We start from the raw sequence: 22,700 nt of genomic DNA, 5'->3' as shown, positions 1-22,700 counted from the left end.
TCAAGATGTAGTAGCACCATGGATCGATGTGGGTGCATTGTTATATTCCCATTTTTGTTTTCTATTTCTTTTTTTAATCCTTCCTGGGGCCCATACAATAAGGTGGCACTTGGCAGAGCGCACATGTTTACCTGCAATGGGAACGCACATTTTCCATGCACGGAAGTTACTCCAGATGCAGCAAGGAGTTCTGCGTGCAGAAAACATGTGTGTAAAACCGTTAGGGAAATGTTAGCACCCTTGCAAGGAAAGCCCATGCAACTCAAAGCATTAGTTATTACCTCCAATGGAGAGAGGTGCGCTGGCTTAACTTGTGGCTTCTTAGCATTGGAAACTTAACTCTTAAGTCAGAGTAAAGTTTCCAGGGCTTGCGTTCCTTAGGGCAGGGGTGCTCAAACCATTCCTACGGCCCCTCCCAGCCAGTCGGGTTTTCAGGATATCCCTAATGCAAACTGGAAGGACCAGTTTGAGCACCCCTGCTTTAGGGGATGTGGGCTGCAGACCAATTACAGCAGCAGCAGCAGCAGCAACTGTGCTTGGCGAGCACTATGTTTCTTCCCTGTCTTCTTTCTGCCTTCTTTTTTTTTTCCTCTTTTCTTTTCCTTTTTTTTTTTTTTTTTTTATCGTGCATGATTTTCCTGTTTGCTCTTGGCCTGATCTTGGCAGGACGGCCGCTCCTGGGTAGTCACTGTAGTTTCCAGCTTTTTCCATTTGTAGATTATCTGTCTGACAGTGGATGGATGGAGCCCCAAATGGTTAGAAATTATTTTGTAACCCTGTCCAGACAGATGAGCATCAACTCTGCTTTTTTTTTGTAGATCCTCTGAAATTTCTTTTGATCGTGGCAGGATGAGCTCCCACCAACTTTTATGACAAAGACCAAACTGAAACCCTTTTGGACCTTTATATAGGACAGCAGGGCCAAACTCAGTCATGCAGATTCTCTCTGTAGGGTGGTTTAATTATTTAAGCACCTGATTCTAATTAGCCAAGTAATTGTGCTAAGGAAACTAGGGGTTCATTTACTATTTCACACAGTGACTCTGAAATGTTATTGTTTAGCCTTATTGTTTCTACTTTGAACTTTATTGTGTCTCAAGAAAAAGAGAACTGTTTGATTTATACCTTTTTATATTACATAAAAGGACTGGTCTTCATTAAATCAGGGTATCATGGAAATTTAGAATTCTCATTGTTATATGTGGGGATCTCAGCACTGTATATCCTGTTTTTGAGACTCCAGGTCCTGGTTGTTTGCTTTTTTGGCTGTCTTAGTTGTAATAAGTGGGGCTGGAGCAGGATCCAGATGGATCGTAGGAAGCTAGCTGGCCCAAAAACTCCCTATTTGAAGAAATGTATTCTACTGGTGATATGAGACAGAGAAAAGCAGATGCCTAAGGATATCAGCTGGAGGCTGCAGGATACTGCTCATTCTGTTGCCATGTGCAGTCTCTTCCTGCACAGAGCAATGCAGCAGGCCTGGAAGTCCCTGGGAAACATTTCTGCAGGTGAGCATTTCTCAAGGGAAGATCACTGCCTTAATGACCTCACAATCAGGCTCCTAAAAAGAAACCCTACACCCGAACACAAAACATTTGAAATTAAGATGAGCAAATACTGAAACAAACATAACAGGACTTCATTAAAGACAGGGCCGGTGCTAACTTTTTTGCTGTCCTGTGCAAACAATTACTGTGCTGCTCCCCCACCCCTCCCTCCATTCTTTCAGTGCCTGTCCCATGCCTATCAAATAAAGCCCAGCTCCATCCTGCAATCTATATTTTTAATAACTGACAAGCCTCCCCCATCCAAAACCCATGGATAAGGAAGTGTATTAGGTTCCCTAGGCAAACCTTACAGCCTTGCACACATGCCACCCCCTCCACACACACACACACACACACACACTCTTTCCAGACACACACAATTAAAATATGCATTTATAACACATTTTACATGAAAAAAGAACATTCAAGAGTACAGTCTTCTGAGGCAAAAATATCACTTACAACATGCATATTAAGGTTACATGCACTCCTGTGGTGCCAACCAGAAAACTCTGCAAAAAAGACACTTGGAGCTCCTATGGAATTAGACTTTTTGTGTTCTGGATGTGGGCTTGGCCCTCAGAAAGCCATGAACAAACAGAATTTCCATTACAGTACAGTAAACTTCCCATAGCAAAACAACCCTGCCTCCAAATATGCCTTGTCTACTCACCCCCTGGTCTACTCACCTCCTGGCCTCCTCGAAAACAACCCCTCCCCTCTCATTGAATTCATTACAAAAAACTTAAATTTCGATTCCCCAGCCATCATTCTAAGCGATTTCAATCTACACGTCGACACTATCCCTCTCTCTCCTAGCTGCGAAGCCATCCTAAATCCCCTAGATGCCATGGGCTTCAAACAAATTATCAACACCCCTACCCATAAAGCTGGCCACACCCTCGACCTCATTTTCATAAACTCCTTCTTCCACCTTCCGGAATGCTCAAGAATCCCCTGGTCCGACCACTCTCTTATAAAATCTACCCTCTTCATAAACAGAACCCCCTCCTCTCCTCCTAACCACACCACCTTTATTCATTACAGAAAGCCATACAACCAAGAAGACCTAATCATCTCATTTAACACGACCCTAGATAAACTCGACTGCTCTAACCCAGACCTCACCCTTGCCACCTAGTCTAAAATCAACTCCACTATCGCTAACAAACATTGCCCACTTATATCAAAACCTATAAACCCTTACTCCCAAAACAAAAAACCCTGGTACACTCTTGAACTAAAAAACCTTAAACGCACCCTAAGGAATGTTGAAAAAAACTGGCGGAAGGACCCTTCGCCTTCCCTCCTTGCCACCTACAAATCCATCCGTCACAAATACAGAAATGCCCTCCAGAAAACCAAACGGGACTTTTACACCAGTAAAATCCACAACTCCTTTATGATCCCAAAGTTCTCTTCTCTTATATCTCTGAGCTCACCAAATCCCTTCCTCCCCCCCACTTGACGCTGAATCCAAAACTAAATGTAATACACTTGCCAAATATTTCAATGACAAAATATCCAATATCATGATAAACCTTCCCCCACCTGACCCTAAATTCCACATCCCCCCTGTTAATTTTAACTCCACCATCAATTCCTTTGACACCATCTCTGCCTCCGAAACCGAAACTCTCATTAAGAAAATAAAACCCATAGCCCACCCCACTAATCACATTCCGCCCAACACCCTCAAATCGATTTCCTCTACCCTAGCCAAACCCATAGCTGATATCATAAACTCCTCCCTCACTCATGGAACCGTCCCTGAAATCCTCAAACAGGCCATAGTCAAACCCGTTCTAAAAAAACCCCAACCTAAAACCCTCAGAACCTGCCAACTTCAGACCAATCTCTAATCTCCCATTCCTTGCTAAACTCCTAGAAAAGGTTGTCAACACCCAGGTCTCCAATCACCTCGAGAAACATAGCATTCTCTCCCCCTCACAATTTGGGTTCCGGAAATACTTTAATACTGAAACCCTCCTTCTCTCACTCTCTGACACCATTATGAAAGGTCTTGACAACGGCCAATCATACATTCTTGCCTTACTCGACATCTCCTCAGCGTTCGACACCATTAGCCACAAACTCCTCTTATGCAGACTAGCTGAAATTGGTTTTACTGGCTTAGCTCTCAACTGGTTCAAATCTTACCTTGATAATAGAACCTACAAAGTAAAAATCAGCAACAACGAATCCCAGCCCTTCAATCTAACCCATGGGGTCCCTCAAGGCTCCTCCTTGTCATCAACCCTCTTCAATATTTACATGTTGCCCCTCTGCAGTCTCCTCTCCGACCTTGGCCTCACCCACTACATATACGCAGACAATGTCCAAATTCTTATTCCTATCACTGACTCAATCACCACATCTCTCCAAACCTGGCAAAACTGCCTTTCCTCTATTAATCTGCTTCTATCAAACTTAAACCTCACACTGAACACCTCAAAAACTGAACTTCTCCATTTCACGCACAACCAACCCCCCCATCCTTCTCCTGTCCCCAACCCCACCTCCCCTCCCCCCCACTTACTCCTCCAAGCACGAAGCCTAGGTGTCACCCTGGACTACAACTTCAACTTAAAAAAATTTATCAGCACCACCTTGAAAGACTGTTATTACAAACTCCATGTCCTTAAAAAACGTCAACCTCTTCTTCACCTAAACGATTTCCGCACTGTCCTCCAAGCAGTAATCTTCTCCAAAATCGATTACTGCAACAAACTCCTTCTTGGCCTTCTTGCTGCAACTCTCAAACCTCTGCAGATGCTGCAAAATTCCACTGCCCGTATTCTCACTAACTCTTGAAAATGCGATCGCATCACCCCCATCCTAAAAGACCTACACTGGCTCCCTATCTCCTCTAGAATTCTATACAAGACTCTCACCTTAATCCACAAAACCCTCCACAACCCAAACATGCAATGGCTAAACAAATCCTTATACTTCCATACTCCCACCAGACTCACCAGATCCTCTTACACCGGTACACTATTCATCCCCCCGCCAAACACACACACCTCACCTCCACCAAAGACCATGCCTTTTCTATTGCCGGCCCCTATCACTGGAACTCAATGCCCACTGATATACAACTTGAGCCATGCACTCAGACCTTTAAAAAGAAATTAAAGACCTGGCTCTTTAAGCAGGCCTTCACGTAGCACCCTGACGCCCGTTTGCTAACCTACTACTCCCTCCACTGTACATACTCCCCATTTGAAGTATTTCTATATTTTCTTATACCAGTTTACTGTTCCTATAGCCTCACCCTCTCTGCCTATCCACTCTCCTCTCTCCTTATTCTCTTCTCTTAGCTTCATTAATTTAATTTAAACAGTTATTTTGTTATAATGTAACTTTCTTCTTCCCTGTTTTCTTCCTCTTCCTCCTTTCTCTCCGTTTTTATGTAAACCGATGTGATGTCCACACGAACTTCGGTATATAAAAGTGTTAAATAAATAAATAAATAAATAAATAATCTTATCTATGAAAAGGCAACACTGCACATATTACACCAGACCCTAGAACACCAATAAAAGATCTAATTAGGAAATCAGGCTGCTATAGATCCCTGCATAAAAATTACATGGTAGCAAAATACCTCACCTCGGTCTCATATGCAGAACACAGAGAGACCCTGACCAAATACAGAATAAAGAGATCAGAAAGTATAAACAGAAACGTGCTGAGAAGAACTGAAGTTGAACCCACAACAAGCCAGCTTCTATAAGCAGAGCAACAATTGAAAAATAGAAACATTATCATTCTTCATAAAACATTAAATAAAATCAAGAAATATAAAACATTAATCACAATAGTAAAGTCATATTCATAAAAAGAATATTTCAAACAAGGTAATGAATACAAAGAATAAAATCACAAAATATTTAGATAGCCATGGTTTGATGGGTCACAGCCAGCATGGATTTACCCAAGGGAAGTCTTGCCTCACAAATCTCCTACATTTTTTGAAGGGGTGAATAAACATGTGGACAAAGGTGAACCAGTAGATGTGGTATATTTGGATTTTCAGAAGGCGTTCGACAAAGTCCTGCATGAGAACTTCTAAGAAAACTAAAAATCATAGGATAGGAGGTAATGTCCTTTTGTGGATTGCAAGTCGGTTAAAAGACAGGAAACAGAGAGTAGGATTAAATGGTCAGTTTTCACAGTGGAAAAAGGTAAACAGTGGAGTGCCTCAGGGATCTGTACTTGCACCGGTGCTTTTTAATATATTTATAAATGATCTGGAAACGGGTACAACGAGTGAGGTGATCAAATTTGTGGATGACACAAAATTATGCAGTGTAGTTAAATCTCAAGTGGATTGTGATGAATTGCAGGAGGATCTTGCGAAACTGGAAGATTGGGCTTCTAAATGGCAGATGAAATTTAACATGGACAAGAGCAAGGTGATGTATATAGGGAAAAATAACCTTTGCTGTAGGTACTAGTTACACAATGTTAGGTTCTATCTTAGGAGTTACCACCCAGGAAAGAGATCTAGGCATCATAGCGGATAATACATTGAATTCGTCGGCCCAGTGTGCTGTGGCGATCAAAAAAGCAAACAGAATGTTAGGAATTATTAAGAAGGGAATGGAAAATAAAACGGAGAATGTCATAATGCCTCTGTATCGCTCCATGGTGAGACCGCACCTTAAATACTGTGCGCAGTTCTAGTCACTGCATCTCAAAAAGGATATAGCTGCACTAGAAAAAGTGCAGAGAAGGGTGACCAAAAGATAAGGAGCATGGAACGGCTGTCCTATGTGAAAAGGCTAAAGAAGTTAGAGCTGTTCAGTTTGGATAAGAGACGACTGAGGGGTGATATGATAGAAGTTTACAAAATCATGAAAGGACTTGAACAAGTTAATGTAAATCAGTTATTTACTCTCTCAGATAATAGAAGGACCGGGGGCACTCCATGAAGTTAGCAAGTAGCTCATTTAAAACAAATCGAAGACAATTCTTTTTCACTCAGCACATAGTTAGGCACTGGAATTCATTGCCAGAGGATGTGGTTACAGCAGTTAGTGTAACTGGGTTTAAGAAAGGTTTGGATAAGTTCTTAGATGATAAATCCATAAACTGCTATGATGGTAATTAATAAGCAATAGTAGCTTGTGATTTATCTAATGTTTGGGTACTTGCCATGTACTTGTGACTTGGATTGGCCACTGTTGGAAACAGGATACTGAGCTTGATGGACCCTGTTGCGCCGGGAGGTGGACCTTTGGCCTAGTGCAGAATTGGTACACTGGTCGGACCCAGAGATCACCTGCCACCAGGAGGCGGAGCACAGGAAGAGACAGAGGCTAGCTGGAGCTTCACCAGTAGCAACCTGGGGTTCCCTCAGGTTCAGCCCTTGATTACCCAGACCAACTGGTCTTAGGTGGGCCTCGCAGGATCTCCGAAAGATAAAGTTCAGATATGTGTCCACCACAAACAAGGGTGCACGGTCGATGTTCAGATCAGGAATTCCAGGAGCCAGAGAAGGCCAGAACAGAGTCTCTGAATGAAGAGTGAGGATCAAGGCCAGAGTCAAGAATAGCGTAGTCAGCCAAAGCAGGGGTCAATATCAGTGGTCAGTCCGTGGATGGTCAGTCAGGCAAAGGTCAGGTTCCAGAAGGCGATCAGACGTGGTCAGTGTTCAGGCAGAGGTCAGTTCCAGGCAGCGTGCAGATGTGGCCAGTGGACAGGCAGAGGTCAGTACCGGACAGCATGCAGATGTGGTCGAGGAAACAGGCAAAGGTCAAATCCAGGCGGCAATCAAACGTAGTCAAGTAACAGGCAGAGGTCAGTACCGAGAAGACAGTCCGAATGGTACTACCTGGGGAGACGCTGGAACAGGATGGTGGAACAGAAGACTGGAACAAGACACTGGAACAAGGCACAGAACAGGAAGGCAAACTTGCTATCACAATGTGATTGACCCAATTGCCAAGGCAAGGAAGTGGGGTCAAACCACTTCCTTTTGAGCAGCGATCAATCAGGGTGCGCCATGGAGCTGGGTTCCGTCCCTGGCCCTTTAAGAGGCTGTGCGGTCCATTTGTTGGCGCCTAGGGGCAGGGCCAACACCACAGAGGATGCCGAGCCCCCCTGTGAGGCCTGGTCTGGAGCGGGAGCGCAGGGGGACCGGAGACGCCATGGGCTGGAAGCGGCCGTGGAGGGGACGTACCCAGAGCTGGTAGAAGGCGTAGCGAGGTGAGCAGGCCCGGCCGCGGACCGTACGCGGCCGGGAAGCGCAACAGTCCTTTGGTCTGACCCAGTATTGCATATCTTATGTTCTTATGAATAGAATATAAAAAATGTCCCAAAACCAAAAAAATATTTCAAAAATCTGATGAATAATAAATCTAATTATTAAATGTTCTATTCCTCCCCCCCAAAAAAAATTCAAAACAGCAGAATCATCAAGTTATACCCAATAATTAAAACGAATAAGGATTTTAAAATCTGCTCTCCATACCTGGGATCTGATTTCCAGTCACCCTTAGATTGTTGTGGATTGGGAGAGATAGGGCCGCACAAATTTTATCTTCTCTCTCACACACATGCACAATAACATATTAATTCTCTCACACACTCCCTCTCTCTAACAGACACAGGCTGCCTCTGCCTCACCCTCACAGATACATTATGTGTGTGTGTGTGTGTGTGTGTGTGTGCATGCCTGTGAGAGCCCATATGTGACACATAGGGGTAGATTTTAAAAGGTTGCACGCGGGCGTACATGTGCACGCGCTACCCGGCGCGCACACATGTGCGCCCGATTTTATAACATGCATGCGCAGGTGCGCACATGTTATAAAATCCTGGGTCGGTGCACGCAAGGGGGTGCAGAATTGTGCAACTTGCGCGCGCCGAGCCACGCTGCCTTCCCCCGTTCCCTTCCCCCTAGCCTGACCTTCCCACCCCTTCCCCTAACCTTTCCCTCCCTAGCCCTACTCTAACCCCCCTTGACCTTTATTTTACCTTTTGCGCTTGACTCTGGGTAGGTGCGAGTTGCATGCGCCGGCACAGCAGCAAATATAGCCGCTGTGCCGGGAGCCTGACCCTACATTGGTTGCCAATTCACTATAGAATCATATATAAGTCCATTACCACTATCTACAAAGCCATCCATCAATACTCTCCGCTTAACCTACAAATCCCATTCAGAAAATATACCTCCTCCAGACCCATCAGAGAGTCCTACAGAGAATCCCTACAGGTACCACACTCCAAAACTTCTCAGCACATAACCTTCAGAGACAGGGCTTTCTCCACTGCAGGACCGACACTATGGAACTCCATTCCACCGGATTTGCAACAGGAACCCTGCCTTCCTACATTTAGGAAAAGACTCAAAACGTGGTTATTTAGGAAAGCCTTTCCAGACCCCAACTGAACCTTAATTCACCATTAACTGATGCTCAGAATTTACCTTAACAGGGTAATCAATAACTTTACCTTAACATGGTAATTAATAACTTTGCAAATTTCATAACTTTGTAAACACCATTAATTGGCAAATTTGTTCTCTCTGTTAAATTCCTATCGCCTTTTCACTGCTCCAAGTTGTGTAATTCCCTGTTTTATTGTAACTGCAACCTTTCTTTCAGCACCTGTTAATGTTCTTATTATATCTTCCTTTTCACCCCTTGTTAATTGTAAACCGGCATGATGCGATTCCCATCGTGAATGCCGGTATAGAAAAACTCAAAATAAATAAATAAATACAATATGGCCTACTAATCTTCCTGCTTGGGGTAGGGAGGGAGCGGAAGCTGTGCACGGGTATGCCAACATGCATGCCCATACCCAGAAGTCAGGCCTCTCCTTCTGTCGCTGGCACTCTCCTTCTTCAGCCACCGCTTGCTTTGGCTCCGCCAGCAGCCCACAGCCTCTCCTGCAGTCGCCGGCCCACCACCTCCCCAGCTGGGCCGCTCTGTGCAAATGCACGGTATGCATGCCCGGTTGCGCCGGGCCTGATTAAAGACATCGGCTCTCTCGCCCAGTGGCAGACATAGACCCCCCCCCCCCCCCCCCCACACACACCTTGGAATTGTAAAAGTTTACTATCTCTGTCACCTCTCTCAACCCCCTTTCACCCACCATCCCTTTATTGAGCTGTAAAGGCATATGAGAACAGTTTCATACCTTGCTGACTGTACTGTTTAAAGCCAGAGTTACTGCCTTGTTTCCTCACTTCCTGATGAAGGGAGCCCGTTTCTGGAAAATGAATTACAGGTGGATTAAGTTAGTTGAATGAAAGGTATCACCTACAACATATGATTTTAGAATATAGTCTTCCTACCGTCTTATCAGCTGAGATGAAATCTAACACTGCAACCGGAAGCAAAAAAAAAAAAAAAAATCCTTCTTGAAAATGCTTTATTTATAAAATGTAATTGAATTTTACATTTCTGTAGCAGTATTTTTTTTAGGATGCTGTTCCTGCATTTTAAGAATCTTCCTCAGTTTGCTGCTAGAGAGCTGAGAGGTGCGTAGAAGAGCATGGAGGTGCCACACACTGGCCTTATTTTTTACTAGTATTACAGTGTTATTCAAAATTTTACAGACCCAGATTCAGCCTTTGGTCTTTCATTCAGACTGACTAAAACAGCGCAATGTCCAACAGTGAGGCTCACAAATAATTACAGCCGTTCACCTATTATCTGACCGCCAGGCAACTGACTGACCTAATGAACTGTTTTAGCGGTGGATGCCCCGTGGTTGGATAAGTCCAGTTAAGTGACCTTGTGTGCAGATGTTGACATGTTTGGATCTTGGAGACTACCATCCTGCACCCCCCCCCCCACCTCGGCAGCCCCTTTCTCCCTCCTACTCCTCTCTCTTAAACAACCCATCCCTTGCATGCTGGACCTGCTGCTACCTCCTGCCTGAGGCTGCAATGGACCTGCTACTGCTTCAGCCCTGCCACTGCCTCAGGCCTCTGTTATGGCAGACTTGCCACTACCTGTCCTACCGCTGCCTCAGGCCTCTCTTACTGCAGACCTGCCACTACCTGTCTTGCCGCTGCCTCAGGCCTCCCTTACTGCAGACCTGCCACTACCTGTCTTGCTGCTGCCTCAAGCCTCCCTTACTGCAGACCTGCCACTATCTGTCCTACCTCTGCCTCAGGCCTCCCTTACTGTAGACCTGCCACTACCTGTCTTGCTGCTGCCTCAAGCCTCCCTTACTGCAGACCTGCCACTACCTGTCTTGCTGCTGCCTCAGGCCTCCCTTACTGTAGACCTGCCACTACCTGTCCTGCCGCTGCCTCAGGCCTCCCTTACTGCAGACCTGCCACTATCTGTCCTACCTCTGCCTCAGGCCTCCCTTACTGTAGACCTGCCACTACCTGTCCTGCCGCTGCCTCAGGCCTCCCTTACTGCAGACCTGCCACTATCTGTCCTGCCGCTGCCTCAGGCCTCTGTTACAGCAGACCTGCCACTACCTGTCCTGCCGCTGCCTCAGACCTCCCTTACTGCAGACCTGCCACTATCTGTCCTACCTCTGCCTCAGGCCTCCCTTACTGTAGACCTGCCACTACCTGTCCTGCCGCTGCCTCAGGCCTCCCTTACTGCAGACCTGCCACTATCTGTCCTACCTCTGCCTCAGGCCTCCCTTACTGTAGACCTGCCACTACCTGTCCTGCCGCTGCCTCAGGCCTCCCTTACTGCAGACCTGCCACTATCTGTCCTGCCGCTGCCTCAGGCCTCTGTTACAGCAGACCTGCCACTACCTGTCCTGCCGCTGCCTCAGACCTCCCTTACTGCAGACCTGCCACTACCTGTCCTGCCGCTGCCTCAGGCCTCTGTTACAGCAGACCTGCCACTATCTGTCCTACCTCTGCCTCAGGCCTCCCTTACTGCAGACCTGCCACTACCTGTCCTGCCGCTGCCTCAGACCTCCCTTACTGCAGACCTGCCACTATCTGTCCTACCTCTGCCTCAGGCCTCCCTTACTGCAGACCTGCCACTACCTGTCCTGCCGCTGCCTCAGGCCTCCCTTACTGCAGACCTGCCACTATCTGTCCTGCCGCTGCCTCAGGCCTCTGTTACAGCAGACCTGCCACTATCTGTCCTGCCGCTGCCTCAGGCCTCTGTTACAGCAGACCTGCCACTACCTGTCCTACCTCTGCCTCAGGCCTCCCTTACTGCAGACCTGCCACTATCTGTCCTGCCGCTGCCTCAGGCCTCCCTTACTGCAGACCTGCCACTATCTGTCCTGCCGCTGCCTCAGGCCTCTGTTACAGCAGACCTGCCACTACCTGTCCTGCCGCTGCCTCAGACCTCCCTTACTGCAGACCTGCCACTATCTGTCCTACCTCTGCCTCAGGCCTCCCTTACTGCAGACCTGCCACTACCTGTCCTGCCGCTGCCTCAGGCCTCCCTTACTGCAGACCTGCCACTACCTGTCCTGCCGCTGCCTCAGGCCTCCCTTACTGCAGACCTGCCACTATCTGTCCTGCCGCTGCCTCAGGCCTCCCTTACTGCAGACCTGCCACTATCTGTCCTACCTCTGCCTCAGGCCTCCCTTACTGCAGACCTGCCACTATCTGTCCTGCCGCTGCCTCAGGCCTCCCTTACTGCAGACCTGCCACTATCTGTCCTGCCGCTGCCTCAGGCCTCCCTTACTGCAGACCTGCCACTATCTGTCCTACCTCTGCCTCAGGCCTCCCTTACTGCAGACCTGCCACTATCTGTCCTACCTCTGCCTCAGGCCTCCCTTACTGCAGACCTGCCACTATCTGTCCTACCTCTGCCTCAGGCCTCCCTTACTGCAGACCTGCCACTATCTGTCCTGCCGCTGCCTCAGGCCTCCCTTACTGTAGACCTGCCACTACCTGTCCTGCCGCTGCCTCAGACCTCCCTTACTGCAGACCTGCCACTACCTGTCCTGCCGCTGCCTCAGGCCTCCCTTACTGCAGACCTGCCACTATCTGTCCTGCCGCTGCCTCAGGCCTCTGTTACAGCAGACCTGCCACTACCTGTCCTGCCGCTGCCTCAGGCCTCTGTTACAGCAGACCTGCCACTATCTGTCCTGCCGCTGCCTCAGGCCTCTGTTACAGCAGACCTGCCACTACCTGTCCTACCTCTGCCTCAGGCCTCCCTTACTGCAGACCTGCCACTATCTGTCCTGCCGCTGCCTCAGGCCTCCCTTACTGCAGACCTGCCACTATCTGTCCTGCCGCTGCCTCAGGCCTCTGTTACAGCAGACCTGCCACTACCTGTCCTGCCGCTGCCTCAGACCTCCCTTACTGCAGACCTGCCACTATCTGTCCTACCTCTGCCTCAGGCCTCCCTTACTGTAGACCTGCCACTATCTGTCCTACCTCTGCCTCAGGCCTCCCTTACTGCAGACCTGCCACTACCTGTCCTGCCGCTGCCTCAGGCCTCCCTTACTGCAGACCTGCCACTATCTGTCCTGCCGCTGCCTCAGGCCTCCCTTACTGCAGACCTGCCACTATCTGTCCTACCTCTGCCTCAGGCCTCCCTTACTGCAGACCTGCCACTATCTGTCCTACCTCTGCCTCAGGCCTCCCTTACTGCAGACCTGCCACTATCTGTCCTGCCGCTGCCTCAGGCCTCTGTTACAGCAGACCTGCCACTACCTGTCCTGCCGCTGCCTCAGGCCTCCCTTACTGCAGACCTGCCACTACCTGTCCTGCCGCTGCCTCAGGCCTCCCTTATGGCAGACCTGCCACTACCTGTCCTGTCACTGCATCAGGCCTGTCTGCTGAGGCGGCCATATGTAGACTACACTAAAGGCAGCACGTAAGGGCAGGAAATATAAATGATTAAGCAAGTTGAGCAAGATATATGGGGGATAATTTTCAAATCTACCACAAAAAGGGGAGCAAATGTCACTATTTTTTCACAATTCTCAAAATACAGTTTTTATTACATACCAAATTTTTTCTCAAAATACAATTTTCATTACATAACAATAAGATATAAAGGCAATTTTATACAAAATGTTTAAATACATTTATAAAAATCTTCCATTGACAATGTGTTACAAAATATGTGTTCACATACCTATAATGTAATGCTCTTATACAAAATACTCTATTATAAATGTAATGTTAAGAACAAAAACTCACAGCCATGTTCATACACATTTAAAATCACAGTTAAAAACCATATACCTAACTCTCACATAATCAATTCATATCACAACCTCACATCACTCCCACATTCAAAAATCATCAAACCCAGGACAGCAAAGTACACAAACATCCACTTTTTAAAGTTTATTAAATTTAAAGCGGCAGCCAATACAAATTCAAAAAAATTCCAATCTTCGTATCAAGGCAAATTTTTCAGCACAAAATTGTTCAAATTTATTCTCTGCGTTGTGAGATCCTAAGTCCTCATCCACCTCTGATACTTCCATTCCGCTATGTGCTATCACCTCCAAACATACTCATTCTCATCCACGTTTGGACATTGTCCCAACAAGGGCCCAAGTTTCACCTTCCCACCAAGGCTGCTTGAGGGGTACTAAACAATAAAAACATAAAAGTGTCATCAAGTTCAATAAGTCACATCTTACCACACTCAACAGTCTTCTTTGGAAACAACTTACCATCTCAATAAGGAGAAAAGAAATGGCTATACCTTCCAGGAGTATTAGCGCACTCTACATAGACAATATCAGCCACTACAAAACAAATATAAAGAGAATGTGAAAAAAACGTATAACCCTGCATATAATAAAAATTGTATTTTGAGAATTGCTCCCCTTTTTGTGGTAGAAGTGATCAATTTCGTAGTGGCCAAGATTGCTTTTTTCCTAATCAGATAATTTTCAAAGCCAGTGGAGAGGCTAGTGCATTTCAAAAACTAGCTCAATATCTCAACAGATCAATTTCCTAAAGCTGGCTTGACAACGGCCGGAGTTTCATGTCTCACGCTTCATCAGGAGCAAGGGTTTGGCTCTGCCATGAGTACAGTCTGGGAAAGACCACCTTAGTTAATATTTTGAAAAGCTGAAATAGTCTTTTTAAATTTTATTCTGCTATTGAATCTTCTAAGCACATTGATGCGCGGAAGCTACCAAGCAAGTCTAAAGTGCAGTGCTGATAGGGTTTGTCTTATCATGGTACAAACAAAAATGTAGCAAATGTAAGGTTCCAGTGCTTGAATGGATAAGAGCATTGAGAAGACCAAGGACTTCCTGCAGGAAAATGAATACTAGCCATGAATGTCTCTATTCTGATAGATGGCTTTACTTGTACATAAACTACTGAGTTTAGACTCACTGTATTAGGTTAATTCTATGCTGCAGATTTACAGTCCGCTGCCTTCTCTGCGATCTTTTCAAAGAGGTCTTTTAGATGTTCCATCTAATCGTACGGTATGCTTGGCAGAAACACGGGAGCGGGCATTCTCAGTAGCTGTGCCCACTTTTTGGATCACCCTCCCTGAAGACCTCCGTCTAAAATCTTGCACAAAAACCTTCAAAGTCCTACTTAAGACTAACCTCTTTCATCAGGCTTTTCTGTAAGCTGGTTTAGTTATTTTGGTGGAAACATTGATCCACTGTTATTATATGCTTTTAGTTGGTTTTTTTTTTTGTTTGTTTTTTTACTGCTTTTCTGTCCATGAATGTTTTTTATTGTAATTCACCTAGAGCCTGGCACCAGGCGACTAATAAATAAATAAATGGTTGAGAAAATGTAAAAAGTGTCATGGTATCAGGCATGCTGTCATTTGTGGAGAGAAGCATTCCACTTACACAGATGGCACAGAAAATTATGTAGAAACATTTGTAAAATCTTGTGGTAGAAAATAATTAACAGCCGATCAAATATGTGCAGGTGAGGCTGGCCTGTTCTAGTGGATGCTACCTATATCAATGGTGGTTCACGGCAAAAGTGATACTTCTGCTACATTCGGGCAAAGCACAAAAATAGAGAAACAGAAAAATATGACAGCAGAAAAGACGATGCAGCCTATCTTATCTGCCCATCCACGTCAGCTGTTCAGCTTTATAATTCTTGTCATTCCCCCAGGAAGGAGGGATGACTAGAACAGAAGAGTTATGCAATACTCAAGCATGGGGAATTTTCCAGCAATGGAGGGTTCAGGAGTTGTTCAGAGGGAGAAAGGTTTTAGCTGAGTGACAGGCTGGTCCTTCCTCTTAAGGAGAGGTCTATAAAAGTGCTCTCCCATGAGGCACATGGGATATATCCTTAGCCAGATATAACTTATCTGGCTAAGTTATATGGATATTCAACAGTGAAGTCACTATTTAGCCAGATAAGTTGTATCTGTCTAAGTTTAGATCTGCTGTTGTGCAGGTCTGTCTTAGAAGGACAACTTATCCGGCTAAGTCTAAATATCGCTACTTAGCCAGATATGTTATCTGGCTAAGTAGCACTGCCCTAATCTGCCCACTGCCCACCCACAAAGTTTTCTGGCTAAAACATAGCTGGATAAGTCACTAGATAGCTGGATAAGTCCTACTTATCCAGCTTCCTGCTGGTTGAATATCGGGCCCAAGATGTTCTAGTCTGACTTTCCAGTACCTGGATTTTCTATGGAACCCATCTGAGGAGAGTCAGAAAGGTTGTACAATAAATGACTGTCCACCAGAAGCAAATGGGAGGATTTCCTATGGCTTGCCTATTGACTGTGAGTATTATGAGCAAGTGTAAGAGGAACTCTGTAGATTTTCATTTGAGATTCAACAGAAACTCTATGGGAGAAGCAGCAGGGTTACAGTGTTGAAGAGACTTTTCTGCTTCAGAACTTTGAGCATGGAAATTATATTTGGAATGCTTTTGAACTTTGGTACTTTATTTCTGGGCTTTTGTTATGTAATACTTGCTGAAACTTGACTTTTTTTTTTTTTTGACTAAACATTATTTTTGTTTGGAGCAATAATTTTGGAGTGAACTAAGCTTTTTTCTTGTGGCAAACTTCTCTCAGTAGTGTGGTGCTCCCATTACACAGAACTTTAGAACTTCTACTCCATCCTGGTTGAGTGGTCCAGTTCTCTTTGGGGCTGATAAAGTAACCCTCTGTGAAGGAGGTGGAGGATTCCATCTGTTTTGTGAATGCTTCAGCTTTACACAGATACAAGTTGTATGAAATTGGGAAATGCCTCCATGCAAAAGCATTTAAAGCTGTCAAGTCCCTCTCTATTATCTATGGCAGAGGTTTCCCAAACCTGTCCTGTGGACCTCACAGCCAGTTTGGTTTTCAGGATATCCACAATGAATGTGCATGAGATAAATTTGCATATCATGGAGACTCGTTATATGCAAATTTATCTCATGCACATTCATTATGGATATCCTGAAAACCCGACTATCTATGGGGTCCCCAGGACAGGTTTGGTAAGCCTTGATCTGTGGTGCTCAGAGAAGAGAGTGGAGGGATGAATATATCCTTATGCTAGGACTCCTTCAATCATCGTTTTGTTCCTGAGATGTGAACGCACTTACAAAAAATTGACCAATCACAAAATAGCAAAGTGGGTTTACCATTAGATAACAGCAATAGAAAATATCAACATGATAGCACAGTGGTTTCACTGTTGGATAACAGCCAAGCGCATTCAGATGTTGCTGCATTTGAAAAGTGAAATGTTTTAGTGCTTGTTTGCCTCCTAATACTACTCTTTTTATACTACAACCCATGGATCAGGAAGCAATTCAAAGCCTTAAACACCACTCTCAGAAAGACTTCATGAAAAGACTCTTTGACCATGAGGGTTGCATCAAGGATTTCTATGCAACAGTTCCATTAAAGACAACCATAAAGGATATTGCTAGTCTTGGAAGCAGGTAAAACTGTCAACTTTGACATATGTTTCGAAACAACTTTGTGCCACATTTTCATTGTTTGAATCTGATGATTGTTCGCTCTATAAGAGCATATATAAGAGCATATTGAAGAAGAAATAGAAGAAACATTTAAAGTAAACTGGGGAGCAGCCAAGGGTGTCTTTGAAAGCTATTGTTTTTTTGGCAGCCAGAAATGAATTTAGTATTCAATAATTGATGATAATTTATACAACAATTTTATTTTTTTCTAAATAGTGATATTGAAACAAGTAACTCTTGAAGAACTTTTAAAAAGCTGCTAACTCCATTCCAACATCTTTACTTGTTTGTTCATCCGATGGTGATAAAGAAGAGTGATGGGAAAGGGTCTGTGAGAGTGTGACAGAGGCCGCTCCTGGTTCATCCAGTGATCATGAAAAAGACATCAATTCACAAATCATGCACGTCCAGCAACCAAGACCGTTCACAAGAAGCTGAAGGCTACAGTGCACAAAATTCATTGCTCTTGTGTTCTTTGACTGTAAGCCTCATTAATACCATAAGTAGTACTATAGCCATACACTTTGAAAGCAAGGAAATTACTGAAGAGACGATAACTGTGATGCACAGAAATCCAGTATTCCTGTTTTTAGATGCGGCAGTTCCTGGTTCCTGCAGTGCCTATAAAGAAGAGGACGCCAAATGCACACAGTTCTGGGCTGAGTTAGAACAGCTTTTCTATTTGAAGTCTAGTCAGAATACTTGACTCAGGATGGTTCATGTAATTCACCAGCAAGACACTGTCTGATGTCCCAGGAACTTTGGACATATGTACAAATTCCAGTTGTCTTCCAACTGGAATCTGAAACTCCCCTACGTGCTTCAATGCTTTTCTTTTGGACCCAGCAGTTTCCTCCTGCACTTTTGGGCCTCTAACTTAATCAGACCCAGGACTGGTATCTGGAACTGTGAGCCTTCATGTTGGGGATCCATAGGAAGGAACACTAGGAAGCGCTCTCGATCCCCGGGGGAAGTGTGCCCTTGGGTCCCGGCGAACCAGGAAGCACCGAGGCAGGTGAGACAAAGTCCCATCTGGGCTAGGACTTGAAGCCCAGGCCCCCACCAACCTGCACAGCCTTGGTGAGGCCAACCATGCAAGGTTGGTCTCTGAGTGGTCCTCCAACCACTCCAAGCCCTTTCGGACCTGCCGCTGGGAACGGCAAAGGCGGCAGGCCGGACAGGAGACAAGGGCGGATGGAGGCTCTAGAGTAGGAGATTCAGATGTGGAACTTGGAACAAAGACTCAGACGTGGAACTGGGGATGAAGACTCAGATGTGCAACTTTGGACAAAGACTCAGACATGAAGACTTGGGAAGTAGACTCAGATGTGAAGACTTGGAAGGTAGATTCAGATGAGGAACAAGCAAAGTACCTCAGGCGCCCTACACAGCCTGTGGGCTGATCGTGGACCACACTGGAGATGCAGACGAGGAACATGGAAAGCGGACACAGAGGAGGATGAGCAAGGCCCTCAGGTGCCCTACACAGCCCAGGGGCTGGTCGTGGACCACACTGTCCCCTACACACCCTACACAGCTAGATGGCTGGTCATGGACCACAAGGGGAATGGGGCAAGCTCAGGACATCTCACAGCACAGGAACGAAGTAACCCCTTGGATCCTCCAGAGTTGGAATAGGATACAGACTTAGGATTAAAACTTGGAAAACAGAACTCAGACTTAAAAGCAAGGAAACTCCAGAGGCATGGGTTATTCAGGGCCTGGAGCATCAGGACTAGGAACATCAGGACTTGGAACATCTCAGGGCTTGGAACATCTGAGGACTTGGAACATGGAACATCTCAGGGCTTGGAACACAGAACATCTCAGGACTTGGAACATCAGGACTTGACTCACGGAACATGATTCAGACATCAGGACTGGAACTCGGACATCAGGACTGGAACATGGAATATCAAAGACAAGGATGATGAGGAACTGAATGCTTTGAAGAAGATGAGGAGGAGGAGGATGTCATCAGAGCCTTCTGGATCGGAGAACTGGAACAGGATCCAGGAGCAGTCCAATTCCTGAACTGGCTCCTTGTGAAGGCAAGGATGAAGTGGAAGCAGGGCCCTTAAGTAGGGATGAAGATGACTACGCCCAGGGAGGAGTTCCAGATGGAGCCAGAGGGACCACTCCCTACTGGCCCTTTAAATGCAGGAAGAAGACACGGCCGCACCCCTTAGGCAGAGGGGGCAGGATCTTGGACAGCGGCCATGCTGCCACTGAGAGTAGGAGGAGTAGAACGGGCTGCAGGCAGGCTTCGACGAGGGAGGCGGCGTCCAAGCCACGAAGAGGATGCAGGAAGAGGCTTCCCTGCTGCAGGTGCGTCCGGGGACTGCGGCCTCTGGGCCGCGGAAGTACAATGACATCAGCGGCTCCTGCTACTCCAAGACACTGGCACGGCCCCGCCATGCCGAAGAAGAAAGGCAGCCTCCGGCCGTGAAGGAACGTTGGCGGCGGCTCCTGCCGCTCAGGAAAGTCTGAGGACTGCAGCGGCCTCCGGGCCATGAGCTGAGAGGCCTCCCATGGCTCCAGCCACATGAGGAATCACAACACTTCATTTGCAACTATCTGGGGATTTTTTCCCCCCTATTTTGCATTCCCTTCCCATAAATCTGACCACTAGATGTCACTGCTGTGCAATGACTATGACTCCGTCTTCCCAGACCTAGTTTACCCAGGAAGAGGAAGACCTGGGCCAGGAATTTAACTCAGCTCCCTCTACATGGCAGAGCACAGCATCCAAGGAAGAGCTCTCCAAGAATAAGAGGAGAACATTGCACAAAAAGCATGAACTCCCAGTCATCCAGAACTGAAAAAGCAAACAAAAAATACATTTATCAGTGTTGCAATAGCAGATGCAAACCTTGAAAGGCAGAACATTCAAAGACTCTTTATAGAAAGCACACTTCTCAAGCTTGGCATATAGGCGATTATCCCGGAGCCTCTGTAAGATAGTGATGACATCTGCTTGGTGGGTTTGTACATCACGAGAGAAGATGAGGAAATTGTCTAAGTATACGACCACACACTGGTATAACAAATCTCGCAAAATGTCATTCATCATATTTTGAAATTCGGCTGGGGCGTTGCACAGGCCAAAAGGCATCACCAGATACTCGAAGTGGCCATCACGAGTATTGAAGGCCGTTTTCCATTCGTCCCCCTGACGAATACGAACAAGATTATAGGCGCCCTTTAGATCCAATTTTGTGAAAATCTTTGCACCCTGAAGCCATTCAAACAGTTCTGAAATTAACCTCTATAGTCAATGCAAGGGCGAAGGGATCCATCCTTCTTGCTGATTGAAAAGAATCCGGCTCTAGCCGGAGACTTAGAGGGTCTAATAAATCCTTTCTGCAGATTTTCTTGGATATAGGCCGACATGGCTTCAGTCTCTGATAAGGAGAGTGGATAAACGCTTCCTCTGGGTGGCTCTGAATCAGGTTTCAAATTGATTACACAGTCAAACGGTCTATGCGATGGAAGTACCTCAGCAGCTTGTTTTGAAAACATGTCTTGAAAAGCTGCGTACTGTGGCGGTAGTCCAGGAGGAGTAGATGTGGTAGCCATACACGGCAATGGAGTTATTTTTTTTTAGACATCTGTCATGGCAATTAGGGCCCCATTGTGATAACTCCATAGAAGACCAGTTAAATTGGGGAGAGTGGTCTTGTAACCATGGTATGCCAAGCACTATGGGACGGATAGCCTTTTCAAGAAACAGGAATGTAATGGTCTCTTTATGCAGGGATCCTGTGCGTAGGCAAATTGGTTGTGTAGTGAGCGAAACCTCTCCTGGCAAAGGTTCATCGTGAATGGAAGAGAGGAGCAGTGGTGTGGGTACTGGCTCAGTGGGAAGTCGTAGGTGTTCTACCAATCTCTTCAGAATAAAATTCCCACTGGCACCAGAGTCAACCAGTGCTTGGGTGGCAAATTCGAGAGGCCCAGAGATGATGGAGACAGGGAGAGTCAGTGGAGGAGAAGGAGCAGTCAGACCTAGGAAGAGTCCTCCGGCGGATCCTAGGTCTGCGTGTTTCTCGGAGAGATGGGGCAGGTTTGAACTGCATGGCCGGTCTTCCCACAATACATGCAGAGGCCCATCTTTTTGTGGTAGCACCTCTCCTTGGCAGTCAAGAGACTACGGCCTAGTTGCATAGGTTCGTCTTCCTCTTCTGGGTTAGGTAAAGACTGGACTGGAACTGACGGTAGGGGATGAAAATGGATTCCTCCGGAACCATGCTTCTTAAGAGGTTTTACCTCAACAGAGCATTCTCGTATACGGTGATCAATACGCCCAGCAAGGTCCATAAGTGAGCTTAAAGTATCAGGCAACTCCCGTGCAGCAAGTTCATCTTTTATGTGGGAGTTGAGTCCTCATAGAAATATGGCTCTTAGGCAACCTGAATCCCATAGGAGCTCGGAAGACAGTGTCTTGAATTCAATCATATAGTCCGGGAGTGGCTTGGTCCCTTGTTGGAGGTTCAGGACTGCAGAACCGGCAATGGACTGGCGAGCGGGGTCATCAAATACCGACCTAAAGAGAGTCAGAAACTTAGGCAAATCATCAAAGACTGGATCATTGCGTTCCCAAAGTGGTGAAGCCCAGGCCAGGGCTTTCCCATCCAACAAGTACAAAATATATGTTGTCTTGGAAGCGGCAGTAAAGAAGTACGCCGGTTGTAAGGAGAAGTGAATACAGCACTGATTTAGAAAGCCCCTATGCAACAGGGAGTCTCCTGAGAAGCGAGTAGGGGCTGGCAGAGGAACTGTAGTTTGCCTGGAAACCACCGGGGGTAAAGCATTCTAGTTAGAAGTAGTAGAGTCACTCAGTCTGGAATTCAGCTGGTTAAAGGCAGTAGCCAGGGTATCAAGAGTTCTCTGTTGCTCTGTAATCTGATGGTAATGGTTGCACAAGACAGTATGGGTCCAGTAGTGGTCCACAGAGCGGGGTATCCCAAGAATCCACACGATGAAGGAGAAGTAGGCCAGTACTCACTCAGCGTTACAGGAAGCCAGTTGTAGAGTAGGCAGCGAGGAGACCCGGAACAGGAGCACTAGAGGGTCGTTCGAGGAACAGCAATGAAGCTCGCTAAAAGAAAAGGTGAGACAGGTAAGATGGCTCTCCGAGGAGCGGATAGCCCTAGGTGTAACAAGGCCCCCGAGAAGCAGGTACAGAGATCACCCAGACAGGAAAAGCGAGACAAGTCCCAGAATGGCGGAATTGAGCAGGACAGGAATCCTTGCTAACTCATATCTTAGATGGTCAGATGAGCTTAATTATAGTAAGCGGATGATGTCATGTGGTG

This window comes from Rhinatrema bivittatum, chromosome 2, assembly GCF_901001135.1.
Source record: "Rhinatrema bivittatum chromosome 2, aRhiBiv1.1, whole genome shotgun sequence".
In the NCBI taxonomy this organism is placed as follows: Eukaryota; Metazoa; Chordata; class Amphibia; order Gymnophiona; family Rhinatrematidae; genus Rhinatrema; species Rhinatrema bivittatum.
This window is presented reverse-complemented; position numbering follows the sequence as displayed.